This window comes from Thermobia domestica, chromosome 3, assembly GCF_964235325.1.
Source record: "Thermobia domestica chromosome 3, izTheDome1.hap1.1, whole genome shotgun sequence".
Classification (NCBI taxonomy): domain Eukaryota; kingdom Metazoa; phylum Arthropoda; class Insecta; order Zygentoma; family Lepismatidae; genus Thermobia; species Thermobia domestica.
The window spans coordinates 107,207,656-107,222,613 of record NC_137456.1 but is presented as its reverse complement, the minus strand read 5'-3'; the positions used below and the strand labels follow the sequence as shown (position 1 = coordinate 107,222,613).

The following is a 14,958-nucleotide window of genomic DNA, read 5'->3' as shown; positions in this document are numbered from 1 at the left end:
ATATAAGAATTTTGTTTCCAGTTCTAGAAGTACGTTGGAATGACATTTCGAGTCTGGTTTCTGAGATTTAAGTATTTTATTTAAATAATAACAATTAGTTTAGAAACTCTTCAACTGCATACGATTTGATTCTATGACGGCTGGCCAAAAACAAGAGGAAAATCTAAGAGGAAGAGAAATAAATAATCATGAAAGAGAATAAATCAACAGAATATTATATATTGTTATGTTTCAGTGCATTCTTTTCAGCGTAGAAAAATGCGGTTTTTCTTACATTTTGCAGTGTTATAGGAAAAGCTTTCCGTGCCACCTTGAGCAACACTTCCTCTTCTTTCCCAAACACGGGCTGACCTCCTTGTGACCTCCTACTGACAGATTTCAACCGCAAGTGCAATGTGCCCTTGGGTATCTCGTATTTCTCAGCAGCCTGGCAGAGGGACAGTTTTTAAATTTCTTCGAAGGTTTGCGCCATTGTTTGCTCATTCCATCGTTCATATTTTGTGCCATTCTTTACTCTCTTGTAGTCTCTGGGCAGCTGTAATGAAACACGAAACCCTGATAAGGCACTGTATACAAATTGTACAGTAAAAACATCATAACAGCAATACAAAGCTGTGTTCAGTGTCACCCCGTCAAATCTGTTCAGAGTAGCCCCACAACGCAGGTTGTCGGTTAAGTGTTCGTAATTTTTCACAGATGGCAGCACCAGTCAGCATGTAGCAGTCAGGCATGACTAAATCCCCGCCAAACTTCCATGCATCAACAACGTGGTTCTGTGCTGTCTCTCATAGAAATTACACACTATATACACAAGGTCTCAAACTACAGTATGGCTATTTTATTCCTTGATCCTTACATTTGTGTTTGTCTCTTTCGCTTTCCTCCCCAAAACAAACGTGAGGTACTCACGTCGCACGCATATTTAGCTCACCACACAAACGTCTTCCAATTCCACCACTTTCTATTAAACTCAAGGTGGCGGTTTTTGGAAACAATTGACAAACGTTAATATGTTCAGAGTTGCCCGCCGTTCAGAGTCCCCCCACCCCACTCTATATAATAATGCTGAAACATTATTCTGTTGAACCTCTTAAAGGTATTTGTCGATTGACTTCAGGGGACTTAGTTTAGCCCGTAAACACAAGTTTCCTATAGTTCAAACATATCAGATGTACGGTCTTGTTTAATAAAACCTGCTCCTCCCTGTCCTCTATCTGAAAAGTCCTATATTGTTATTCACATATGAAATTCAAAGGCAAAGTCAATCGTCTTTATTCAGTTGTATTTTTATTTCAAGTGTAAGTATTAAAATGCGCTACGCATGGTTGCAAGAGGTTGGGTGGCTTTTTAAAAAACACTGAACTGACATATCTAACATTGGCACTCATCTTCTTTATAAATTGATGTAAGAAACGGCCGATTGATTTCCAGCTAATTACTTCGTCACCTGTATCTTTGAGCAATGAGATAACAATGGAGGACAAACTTCGTTCTTTTCAAACTTGATACTTTGAAAAACTTATGAAAGTGGTTTTGTTATTCAAATACATATTCGCTCTAATCAATTTCAGAAGTAACATTAATCTTAGAATAACGTAATGGCTGTAAGAGTTACCCTGAAAATGTATTTTGTATGTTTTCTTTTTTACGTAATTCAGAGATTCTGTCTGAATTTTACTGGAGTTATAAGGAACCTTCAATTATCAGGCACCCCATTTTAATCGCTTCCCCTCCGCCGTCAATGCAACATTTCTAACCGTCTCCCCAGGGGTCCTGGGTCCATCCCTGATTGAGATGGTACATAAAAATAACTTTGTCTAATCTCTGTCATTATTTAGCATGGATTAGTATTTTTTTAAGAAAAACGATATTTCTGCCACATTTTGAAAACTTTATTTGAAAGTTTTCAAAACGTGGCAGAAATATCTTTTTCTTTAATTACTAAACCATGCTAAATAATGACAGAGATTAGACAAAATTATCTTTATGTACCATCTCAATCAGGGGGTGGACCCAGGACCCCTGGGGAGACGGTTAGGAGGGTGGCGGTGAAAGATTATCAGTTCTCTCTCTCACCAATTTTTGAAGTACATTCGAATATGATGTCAATGCAAAAGAATTTTCTTACTCAAGACCCCGATCGCTCCGCCCCTGACTTGAGCATATGCGTGAAGTGGTTTATTACGAACAAGACAGAAAAAACTGTGATAGATTGATTACAGAACTGTGATAGATTGATTACAAGTAGTCCGGTTAGAAACACTGCTGCTTGCATTTTAGTTCCAAAACCGGCCGCCCGCACTCGTTCCCTGGTTGTGTTATACAAAACGTTATTGCTTGTTTACAGTAACTTATAAATTAGCTAGGCATTAGGTGGGAGGTAATAACTTATCGAATTATTTGTAGTCGTTTATCTAAATAAACACATCTTTCTTCTTTGTTTCCTCGCCAGTGTTGCCACAGTCCTATCTCTGGAGTGGGCTGAAAAATAGTACCAAATTGAAACAAAAAGGGCTGAATTCATTATTTTATACCAGCGTAATACATTGCTCTATAATATGAAACAAAAAGAGGTGAAGGTCTAGAACACTCCCACCCCCTTCTTCCAAGAGTAGAAACCAAGAAAGTATTCTTTCTAAAAACACCCAAATAGGAGTAACACGAACAACCGTGGAAGTAGATGAAACTTTCATTGCACGTAGGAAGTTTAACAGAGGACGAAAATTAAAAGAGAAAACAGTTATCATTTTCGGTACCTGTATGTATCGGAAAGAAATCAAACGCGCCTTTATTTCAAAGTGACCAATAAACCAAAAAAGTATCATGGCCATATGCACTGAGAAAAATCCTTTCTCCGGTCAGCGTTATATTGTACAAATATACGGAATCCTCTCGCTTATTACAGAAATCAGTATGAAGCATACGTTATCCATATGCTACATACGCACTGCCCTTAGGTGTTACATCATGCCGTTGCAGAATGCCTGACATCTAACAATTTTCCGTATATCACATGCATATACTTACGTTACATTCCTCAGCTATATGTTATATACGTCCACTTGTATGTGAGATCCTGACCACCTATATTGTTTCATATGGAAAGTACGTATACATAGAACACTTATACGGAAAGTATTATAGAACATACGTTTTCAGTTACACGTCTGCTGTACGTTAAGTCCAAAAACTACAGGTATTACGCATGTAACCTAGCTTTTTAAGTACGCCACCTACATTTTTTTCGCAGTGTATGAAAAATATAAAACTAGAAACTAATCAATAATCGAGTCTGTGTGTAAATAGTATGTTATAATAAAATATTAAAATATAAATTATTGCTCCTTATTCTTGCTCATTTCACGACCGAAGGAGAAAAATAGAATGTAAGAAGAATATAAGGTAAGTAAACTGACATTTGTAAAAATAAATAAATAAATAAATAATAAAATAAAAAAATGTAAAACCGGTCCTGGTGCGACGGATGGGAATTCTAAGCTGGTTACCCATCGTCACTAACGGGTGTCCGCGGTCCGTCGTACATGGTCCTAGAACTTTCCCTGAAAGTCATCAAAAGACAGAGATGTAGGGAAAGTCTTACTGACACTTGAAAATGTGACAAGTAATTGTTAAATGGTGCTGAATTGGGTAGAAAAGTACCAACTTTTCCACAAAAGGGGCTGAAAATGCCAGCGTGGTACCAACGGGCCGATGAATGACAAAAAGGGCTGAATTTGGTACAATTGTACCAAGTGTGGCAACAGTGTTCCTCGCTGTGTGGTTTTGTGGCGAGGGAACAGTTTGGCGTTTTACAATGGACGAAGACAAACATCGGCTGATTCTCAAATGTGGTCTGCGGGCACATAGTTACTTCTGCGAGTTGAGGTCAGGAAATTTATGTAGCGTTTATTAAACAACGTGAAGTTGGATATTTCTGGAATTGCCTTTGGTTCTATTTGTTATTTTTCGTATTTGGTTTCTTGTATTGTAAAGTTATAAAATTGAGCAGTACCCGATTGCAGAAACTAGGGAGATTGAATTGTTAAAAGGTAAGAAACAAGTAGTAGCATACCTTCTAGTTCTAACCGTTTGGGATTTGTGAGAATTTATGTTGTGTGAAGACCTCATTTTTGAAATATGGCTCAAAATTAAACTGCAAGTTAGTTTCGGAATCGCCTCTTTTAACTAAGTAACCACATGCTATTAAAAAGGGGCTTTGTTATCAGACTAATACCAAGTAAGAAACTTCTGAACCTTATCTAGACCGTCTTCGAACATACTTGTCATTCAAAGACATTTTGACAATTCGAAGATTCCATTCCTTGACTGCTATAAGTAAGTCCGAGTTTACGACTGCTAATACCTTAATTGAGTAATTTGTGGTTTGATAATAACGAAATTAATTCCTTGCTGTGTATAATTGGTTGCTGAAGAGTGAAGTAAGAATCAGAACTTTTTGTACTTATCACCCGATTTTGAATTTTTATAACTACAAGGTAGGATCAAAAAGTAAGGCAACAATGTTTTTTTTTTTTTTAGAAATCTTTGTCTCGGTTGCCTATACTATTACAGGGTATACATGACACTGCAAACAAACATTCCACATAGTCGCCATATTTGTCTAAACACTTGTTCCAGCGGATGACCAATGTATCGATGCCACTATGGAAGAAATCTGTGTCAAGGCTGTTCAACCAGATCTTCAATGCATCCTGTGCCTCTTGCGCTGTGCTGAAGCGCTGTCCTTGAAGATGCTTCTTCATTGGTCCGAAGAGATGGAAATCGCTGGGTACAAGGTCCGGGCTGTATATAGGATGTTCCAAAACCTCCCAGTTGAAACGTATGACATGGTCAGGGTGAAATGGGCTGTGTGCTGTCGAGCATTGTCGTGTAACAACAAGACACTCTCTCTTAATGCTCCAGGTCTTTTCCGGCGTATGGCCTCTCTCTGTCTGTCCCGGTGGAAGGAATTCCAGGTGAATCACGCCAAGGTGGTCCCAAAAGACAGTGGTCATTGTTTTTCTTGCACATGTTACTGTTTTAAACTTTTTGTTTGGGGGCAACGAAGGATGTTTCCGCATCATGGAGGAACGTTTCGATTTAGCTGCTTACAATGGCACAGGTGTCTCATGACCCGTAATAATGTGATACAGAAATGAAGACCCTTCTTGTTGATAACGAGTCAGGTGGTTCAGACTAATGCCCATTCGTCTGTGTTTGTCCGTTTCTGTGAGATTCCGTGGTACCCAATGTGCACACACTTTGCGGTAGCCAAGCGTGTTGTGAACAATACTGTGAACGGAACCATACGAAATGTTCAGTACATCTGCAATGTGTGATAGTGGAATTCGCCTATCCTCCCTAATCATTCCCTCCACCTGACAAATGTTCTGGTCGCTAGCAGGCGTTGACGGTCTGCTACGTCGATGCTCATCGGTGATACCAGTCCTGCTGTTATCAAACTCCCTACACCAACAGCACACTTTGTTTCCTCGATAACACATTGTTGCCATACACTTCCACAAGTTCCCGATGGATCTCGGCTGCTTTCTTTCCCTTCGCATGCAGAAACCTTATCACATTTCGCACTTCAACATTTGACCGTGTTTCCAGTAGCCCTACCATCTTCGAACTGCGCTGCAACTGTGTCACCGTGATGCTCTCTAGCGGTCACCAGGGATACTACCCATCAATACCTACAACACACAAAAAGAGTTGAGTTGATTTTGAGTTTAACGTCCCTTTTCAGCAGCGAGGCTATATGAGACGTGGACCTACTGATTAACGTGGAATCCGAACCACATGAGCTCCCGCCGGGAATCGAACCCGGGTCTCCCGCGCCAAAGGCGCGTACGCTAACCGCTTAGAACACACAAAAAGAGTTACTAGCATATAGTGGTTCATTTTTGGGCACTTGTTACCTTACTTTTTGATCCTGCCTTGTACTATTCAAAATGTTATTCAGATCTGGTATATATTTTCCTATAAACTAGCCTTTGTTAAAAACTCTTTCTCAATTCTGAAGTAAAATTTTTGCAACGGGGAATTGACCCCGATTGAATCCTGTCATCAAATTTATTCAGAATTGAATTGTAGTTGAGGAGATTTATACTGAAACAGCTTAAACCACTTAATTGTGCTAATTTTTGAAATTCGAGAAATAACAGAATTTGTACACTTCAGTAATTGAAAACAGACATGTGTTTTCAGATAATGTGGGACTCGAGTACGCTGGGATATAAGAGAGAAGTATATATATATATATATATATATATATATATATATATATATATAGGGTGTAAAGAAAGGTTGTTTATAACGCTTGGGAGGTGATTCTACAGATGAAAACAAGTAAAAATGTCTATGTAACACAATGTCCATCTCGGCCTTCTAACCGAGTTACGGACGTTCAAAAGGGTGGGAAAATGAACTTTGAAAGCTAATTCTGGCAAAACGACAAGAGATAGAAAGACAGTGTTAGGTGGCCCACACAGACTCTCAACAAGGACTATCCAAAGATACTAAGATTAGATATGTACAAGGCGAGCACAAGGGATTCCCCAAAGGATGCGAAGCATGCCGCGGACGTTATGAGGGCAAAGTGAGGTGAGAGGGTGTGTGTGAAGTGTTCATGCATACAGAAACGAATAGCTGAAGTGTGTATGCGTATTCAAGATGGCGGGAGAAGTGCGTGGTTGCATAACCGTGCAGGAAGCGCAATTTCGACGGGTTTATTCAAAGCATGTTTTCGAGAAAGCAGAAAGGGCAGTCCGGCAGTAGAATAGGGATATATAGCGCTCTACATAGGTTCGACAGTTGTGTAATTAGAAAGCGCTAATGGGAAGGTGATGCAACGTTTACGACAGAGGAACCGAAACCTGTTCCTTTGATAGTATTCTACTCGTAGAAGATAAGCTTCAGCTGATCACTGCAATTGCAATACAAACAGCAAGAATGAAAAACTGAGTAGTTAAGGCTGAATTCGACCACTGCGTTAGAATGTAAAAAACGTTTGAGGATATTTATGACAAAACTATGGATCACACAAAGTTGTGAATTCGGATAATTGTAGATTACCTATGCATTGAAAAAAGTAAAATATTCCTAATCATTGCCATTGTTGTATAAAAAGAGCATTTGAATGAGAAGTTACGGTTTTCGATAATGAGCTGAACTTGAACAGTGGTTCTACTTGTCTCTTATTATTAAAGCAAGTTTTATTTAATAACTAAGCTTTTTAAATTGTAGTTAGAAGTATGAAAGATATTGCGAGGCTGCACAATTTTAAACTACTTCTTGTTTCGACGAAATTATCCACACAAATGGAGTGTTGTTCAGAAGGAATTCACCCGCAAAGAGATTCACACAGTATGGCAAGATACCGAGACACAGCAGCAGTGGGAACTGGCATCCGGGATTGAATATGTTGGTGAAAAGGCAATTCGATGAGCATTAATAAATAAATAAATAAATAAATAAATAAATAAATAATAATAATAATAATAATAATAATAATAAATTATCCTCTCGCGTACTTGGCGCGTCGGGCAACTAACAGCGCCCACTGTTTTATAAAGCAGTAAAACACTTCTAAAGCGAAAAGTTACCAGATGAGTTAGGAATAGCTTTCTGAGGAGTGTTAGAAATCTGGCAACCTTGCCTGTCATTACAAAAGGAGGAAGCAGAGTTCTTTATAACCGACAGACTATGGCGTAAGTGTGGTCGCGTGTTTTAAGAGTCACGTCTAGCCAGATGTTTACTATTTATTAACATAATTTGATACACAGCAAATCAATTATTCCAAGTTTTATCCACGACATGACAAGGTTACTGTGGAATTTAAGGACTTCCCATTGCTGAGTAAGGCTCCTCTAAACGCTCCCCACGTTTCTCGGTTTTTGAAAATTGTGTGAAAACGAAAGAATGTAGTCGAATTTTGAAAATTCGGCCACACAGTGATCATGGAACTCTATGAAGTGATCTTAAATAATTGATTTCCAGAAAAATATTCCATACCTTTGAGGGCAGCCAAATGATTGTTATAGGCTGTCGTATCAAATGTCTCAAATGTTATTTGAATCGTTTCTTAGTTTATGAGTACCATAACTACTATGTGGCCCACTTTCCAAAACCTGAATATTTTATTCAGTTTTCACACGAATTTCATAAATCGGGGGGAGGGAGTTATGGGGAGCGTTTAGAAGGGCCTTAAGTAAATAGCAGAACTCTATGCTTAAGTGTCGAGTCTTTTAAGGTAAAACACTGGAAGGAAAATCATTCAACATGAAGACATTAGCGCTAATTTTTCATTCATCTATTTATCCACACCATGAGAAATCATCCAGATTTACTACACACCAAAGCTGTTCAACGTTCATGCTACACGTAGTCGCAAAGGTGAGTTTAGGAGCTCAGTTTCGTTTGCGGAGCTCAGAAAAAAAGAAAAACAAACTATCTTCACATGTAACCAGTAATACATTTGTAGATTCATATGTAATTACAGTACTTCTGAAAAAAATCTTATCACTCGTTAATTTTGCCCTACACAAACACCGCTATGAATGACAGGATCCGTATGTGTGTAAGTTTCTCCATGATCCAATACGAAATTGCGTCCCCGGGCTACAAGTGACGTAGTTTCTTCGTTCACTAAGCAACATGTGTGGTTCTGTCTCTGGTTTGACACTAGGTGGCGTATCTATTGCACAGGGCTCGTAACTGAATTCCACAACTAGTTGGAGCTGCATTGATAGTTGATGCCGTCGAGTAAATGCTGTTTTGGTGCTTCTTTGTGAGTGTTTGTGTGCGTGTGAGTGTTCGCGTAAAGTGTATAAGGGCCTCAGTGTATAGAATTGAGCAACTGATAACTCGCACGTAAATGACAGTAGAAACAATAGAAACAATAATCATTTAAATAGTTTTACCGCTTATCATTGTGGTAATCCCAGAACCGTGAACGACAGCGCAACTGATAGAATGGCGAACTACTCTTTTACTGAGCTTGCTGATATGCATCTCATATATGGCGAGGCGAGAAGTAACAGCCGGGAGGCAAGGCGTTTGTATGAAGAATGGTTCCTGAATAGGAGATTACCGTCGCACGTCTTCTTTCAAACCATCGATCGCCGACTTCGGGACACAGGATCACTACAAAAACCCCAACAAGAAGTAGGATGAAATCGAAGTGTGCGAACTGTTGTATTTGAGGAAATCGTGCTGGAAGCGTTTACGTCTCATCCTGAAACCTGCACGCGCTCCGTACATCAGGCGCTAACACAAGTCATATGACTGTGTGGCAGGTTGTGCACGAGGAACGAATGCACCCTTTTAAGTTTCAAAAGGTTCATGATTTATCCCCTGCAGACTTTCAACCGCGTGTGGACTTCTGCCAGTGGTTTCTGCAGCGCACTATTGCTGAGTCAGACTTCCCAACAGTTATTTTATGGACGGACGAGTGTATATTCACCAGAGCAGGCGTACTAAACGGCCACAACAGTCATGTATGGGCTGAGCATAGTCCTCACGCAACCCTTGTGAGCAGCATGAGCACAGGTTTGCTGTGAATGTCTGGTGTGGCATCATACATAACTACCTGATTGGACCGTACATCTTACCCAATCGTCTGACTGGTGGCAATTATCTTACCTTTTTGCGTGAGATCTTACCTCTACTTCTCGAGGATGTACCCTTGGCATTGAGACAGCGACTCTGGTTCCAACATGACGGGGCGCCTGCTCATTTTGACCAATGTGTATGGATATTCCTGCATGAAACTTTCGGTAATCGATGGCTTGGTAGGGTGGTCCAGTATTATGGCCACCTCGCTCGCCAGATCTCACACCCATGGACTTCTTCCTCTGGGGGGAAATGAAAAGGGTTGTCTATGAAACACCCTGTGCAAACAGCCGAAGAACTCGTGGCTCGTATTTAGATTGCTGCGGCGCGAATTTTCGATACACCGGAAGTATTTGGCCGTACGAGGCAGTCTGTTATTAACCGATGTCACTTGTGCAATGTTGCTTATGGAGTACAGTTTCAACACACACGCTGAGTGTCTCGATGAATCTTTCTACGCATGCGCGCAGAACATTGAGAGGCACATGACATATTCTACATATGTATCTGTAATATTTAGGGAGGTCATTGTAGTTTGATGTAAGTCCATTTGGGACAACAGGTGGCTAGTACAATGCTGGTAGTGACGGTGCTAATACTAACACTAATACTAAATATTAATACAATAATACATTATTTTTAATCGTATTCCTCACCATCTTCTCCTTCTCCTTCTCCTTCTTCTTCTTCTTCTTCTTCTTCTTCTTCTTATAATAATAATAATAATAATAATAATAATAATAATAATAATAATAATAATAATAATAATAATAATAATAATAATTATTATTATTATTATTATTATTATTAAATGCTTATCGAATTGCCCTTTCACTCTCCATGCGCAGAATCACACGTTGAATCTTGGATGCCAGTTCAAACTTTTGCTGTGCCTCGGCATCTTGCGTACTTTGTGAATCTCTTTACTCAGTTTTTCATTTTTGTTTGTATTGCAATTGTAGTAATCAACTGCAGCTTGTCTTCTACGAGTACTATCACCGGTATCGGTTTCGGTTCCTCTATTGTGAACGTTGCATCACATCCCTATTAGCGCTTTTTAATTACACAATTGTCGACCTTATGTAGAGCGCTGTATATCCTTACCTCACTGTCGGACTACACTTTCTGCTTTCTCGAAAACATGCTTTGAATAAACCTGTCGAAATTGCGCTTCTTTCCTGTACGGTTATGCAACCACGCACTTCTCTCGCCATCTTGAATATGCATACACACTTCAGCTATTCGTTTCTGTATGCATGAACACTTCACACACACCCTCTCACCTCACTTTGCCCTCATAACGTCCGCGGCATGCTTCGCATCCTTTGGGGAATCCCTTGTACTCGCCTTGTTCACATCTAATCTTAGTATCTTTGGATAGTCTATGTTGAGAGTTTGTGTGGGCCGCCTAGCACCGCCCTTCTATTTCTTGTCGTTTCGCCAGAATTAGCTTTCAAAGTTCATTTTCCCCATTCTTTTGGACGTCCGTAACTCGGTTAGGAGGGCGAGATGGACATTGTGTTGTTACATAGACATTTTTACTTGTTTTCATCTGTAGATACACCTCACAAGCGTTGTAAACAACATTTCTTTACACCCTATATATATATATATACAGGGTGTCTGAGAAGTCCTTCCCTGATTACAGAAATTGATAACTCAGGCTAGAAATAAGATAGAAATATGAAACTGGTGTTGAATTGTTTACAAACTATAAAAGTTTTTGTCTGTGTTAGGTTTGTTCTGTTTTACCAAGTCTCAATTTTGTTTGTTTTAGGTTTGTAGTACGTAAGTAAGAATTGAGTGCGTGGGTTTCCCGGGGTTCTCCCGTTTCCTCCCACTTTCTTCATTCCACTATTTCATTCATTACTCATCATCACCGTCTCCTTTATCCTAACAGGCATATGCGTGGGACGTAAAAAAATAATCATATTTGAAAGCTATTTTCATTTTTTGTAACCTGTTTATTGAAGCAGATTATTGTAATAAGTTGATGGTGTAAATTAATCCCATTCTTTTGTTATTGGAACCAAATAATTTTAATATATTCAAATATTCATGTTTTAGTATATATACTTAAGTCCTATTAATTTTATTGTTCTCTTTTCATGGAATTAGCGTACGTGCCTTTGGCGTGGGAGACCCGGGTTCGATTCCCGGCGGGAGCTCATGTGGTTCGGATTCCACGTTAATCAGTAGGTCCACGTCTCTTATAGCCTCGCTGCTGAAAGGGACGCTAAACTAAAATCAACTCAACTCAACTCTTTTCATGGAAATCAGAGGTGTTTAAGGGCATAAAAATATTGACTATAGTAAAATAAAATATCGTTTAAATTCTTGATTAGCTGAGTTCGTGTCCGACTAAGTACCCACTGGTGAGTTCAGGGGTGTAGTCGAAAAAGTTGAAAGTTCCTCCGTGGCTAAGCGGTTAGCGTATGTGCCTTTGGCATGGGAGGCCCGGGTTCGATTCCCGGTGGGTGCTCATGTGGTTCGGATTCCACGTTAATCAGTAGGTCCACGTCTCATATAGCCTCGCTGCTGAACGGGACGTTAAACTCAAAATCAAATCAACTAAACTTGAAAAAGTTGATAACCCTCAATTTTATCAAAATTTAGCTGATACGTTATTATGCATTGTTGTTGAGGGCAGAAGGTACTCACGCTCTTTCAGCTCAAAATCCCTAGTACAGATGGCAGTACAAGTCTTTTTAATAGCCATCCACATCCCAGATTAGCATGGAAAAACTTGATTGCTCTCGTTTGTCAAGATGGCCCTGCAGGAAGTATTTTGAGATTCTTCAGGAAAATGAACAAAATATGAGTTTTTCTTCACAGAGTGAAAATGAAAGTACAGTAATTCAATTTGTGATGACGCGGTGGCTCAGTGGTAGAGCGTTCACCTCCGGTGCTTGGGGTCCCTGGTTCGATCCCAGCTTGCGCCGTGTGGACTTTGTGGTGGACAAACACCGTGCTCGTGGGTTTTCTCGGGGTTCTCCCGTTTCCTCGCACTTTCTTCATTCCACCATTTCACTCATCTCTCATAATCACCGTCTCCTTTAGTCTAACCGGCATAACCGTGGGACGTAAAACTTACAAATTTCATTTCATTTTTTCAATTTGTGATGACAGTGAAAGGGATCCTGATTCAGGCCCGTATCCACGGGGGGCAAGGGGGGCCGCCCCCCTAAATTTCACGGTAGGCTTGCAAATGAACTATAATATGGTGATGAAGTATAATATGATTCGGTCGCCCCCCCTAACTTCTACCGGCCCCCCTCTAAATTTTTGGGCTGGCTACGGGCCTGTCCTGATTATGTCCCGGAAACGCCACAAATGTCGTCTAAGTATGAGGTAAGTAAAGAAATTCCACAAGGTTATACAAAGTCAAATGCTTTGATGCTTAAGAAGTTTTTCCATGTTTTAATGATAACCTTGTAATTGGTTATTATTATGCTGCTATTAAAGGTCTTGTATAGTTCTTGTTATTACCAATACTCCGTAATATCTATATTATAGTGTTAATTGAATGTTCAGTTATAATAAAGATGTTGGGCCTTATGCAAAGTCGTTCTGATGCGTGATTAGTGCCATACTAAAGAGTTCGATTAACATATGTTTCCTGCAGTAGTCAGGCTTTTAGTATGACGCTAATCATACGTCGAAAGCACTTTGCATAAGGCCTGTTATTTTTTGGCTTGTGTAGAATATCAAGTTTTCCCACACCCCTTGCAAGATTGGGTTGATAAAGATCCAGGATTTAAGAAATAATGGAGTGTTAAAATATGGGATAGAAACTCAGCTTGAATTTCATCAAAGGCGAGCACAAACTGGACAAGACGATCTAAGTAGCTACAGAAAAGCTGCAAAGAACGATGCAAATGTGCATGTCATTAACTTTGAGCTAAATCAAGCTCTCTCAATACCACGACTAACGACGGGACCAACTTTCTACGAAAGCAAACTATGGCTATATAACTTAGATGTGCACTGCATGAACATAGAACATGGATTTTTCTTCTTTTGGGACGAGACGTTTGCTGGCCAAGGGTCTGAAGAGATCATAAGCTGCCTTGACAACTACTTTGAGAAAAATGACGTCTGAAGTAAAAAGCTTGTTGCTTTTTCTGACAACTACAGCGGACAAAACAAGAATTGAAGGATGATCGCTTATTGTATTCATGTAGTGTCCACAGGACGTTTTGAAAGAGTGGAACACAACTTTCTAGTTACAGGACACACCATGCTACCTTCAGATGAAGATTTTGGTGTAGTAGAGATCTACATTCGAAGTCATGTAATGCAGATGTACATTCCAAGTGAATGACTGGACGTTTTGGAGAAGAGCTGTAGAAAGAAGCCTTTCCAAGTGTGCGACACGAAACAAACGGATTTCCTAACTATAAGAGGTAGCGATAAGACCAAGCGCAACTTGGTTACTTTCAGCAGAACCTCAATCAAACTGCAAGATGTGGTAAAATTCCGATTTTCCGAGGAAATTCCAACGTTTCAAGTATCTCTATGCTATAATAATGAAATCTGGGAGCAAGTGAATGTACTGTATGCAATAGAGGAAAACCACTCAAATGAAAGAAGTCTCGTAAGTATTCAGAGCTTCGAGCCATTAATCGTGCGAAAGCGAAAGACGTAATGTCCCTGCACACTTACATACTGTCCATTTACATCCACAACTTCTACAATCACACTCTGAACAACCAGGATGCATCACAACGTGCAATACTGGACGATGGTGAAGAAGTCAATGACTGAAAAATATGTAACAAAAAAAGACAGCTAATAAGTAATTATGGTTTCATGTATTTAAAATATTTCTGAGCTTTGCAATTTTAAATTAATAATACTGGATAAAGTTCAATATTCTTCCACTCTACATTGTTATAATCTATTGAACAATTAACTTAATATTGTAAAATAAAAGTATTCCAATGTTATTTTGACATGTGAACACAATGATTTCTGGGAATACTGTTGTACTACAATAGTCTAATACTGTAAATACTGTTTCTTGCCTTACCCAAGGCACTAAAACCAGTATGGATAATATACGTACAACTACCTCTATGGAAAATGGAAAAATATGAGAACCCAGAAACACTATGTTAATTACCACAATAAATCGTTACCAATTTAGGCAAAGAAAAAGTTCCATTAGATAATAATTTAGATGGAAATTTCCTATGTTAATTGGGATGCACTATTTTGCTCATTACTTGTAAGCTTTAACCTCATTTACTGAAAATGTTATTTCTTGAGGGTTATCAACGTTTTCGACCATACCACTCAGTTATGGTATGGTTTTACTTTACTATTGATATACATTTTTTA

General features: G+C 39.3%; 1 long non-coding RNA gene across 1 annotated transcript in view; it reads left to right on the top strand.

The window, feature by feature from the left end:
* Nucleotides 1–3,792: 3,792 nt before the first annotated feature.
* Nucleotides 3,793–14,958, top strand: part of LOC145681482 (uncharacterized) — a 30,502-nt gene continuing 19,336 nt past the window's right edge. The window contains exon 1 of the long non-coding RNA XR_014130789.1: nt 3,793–4,049. This is a non-coding gene — a long non-coding RNA (uncharacterized LOC145681482). The remainder of the gene's footprint in view (nt 4,050–14,958) is intronic.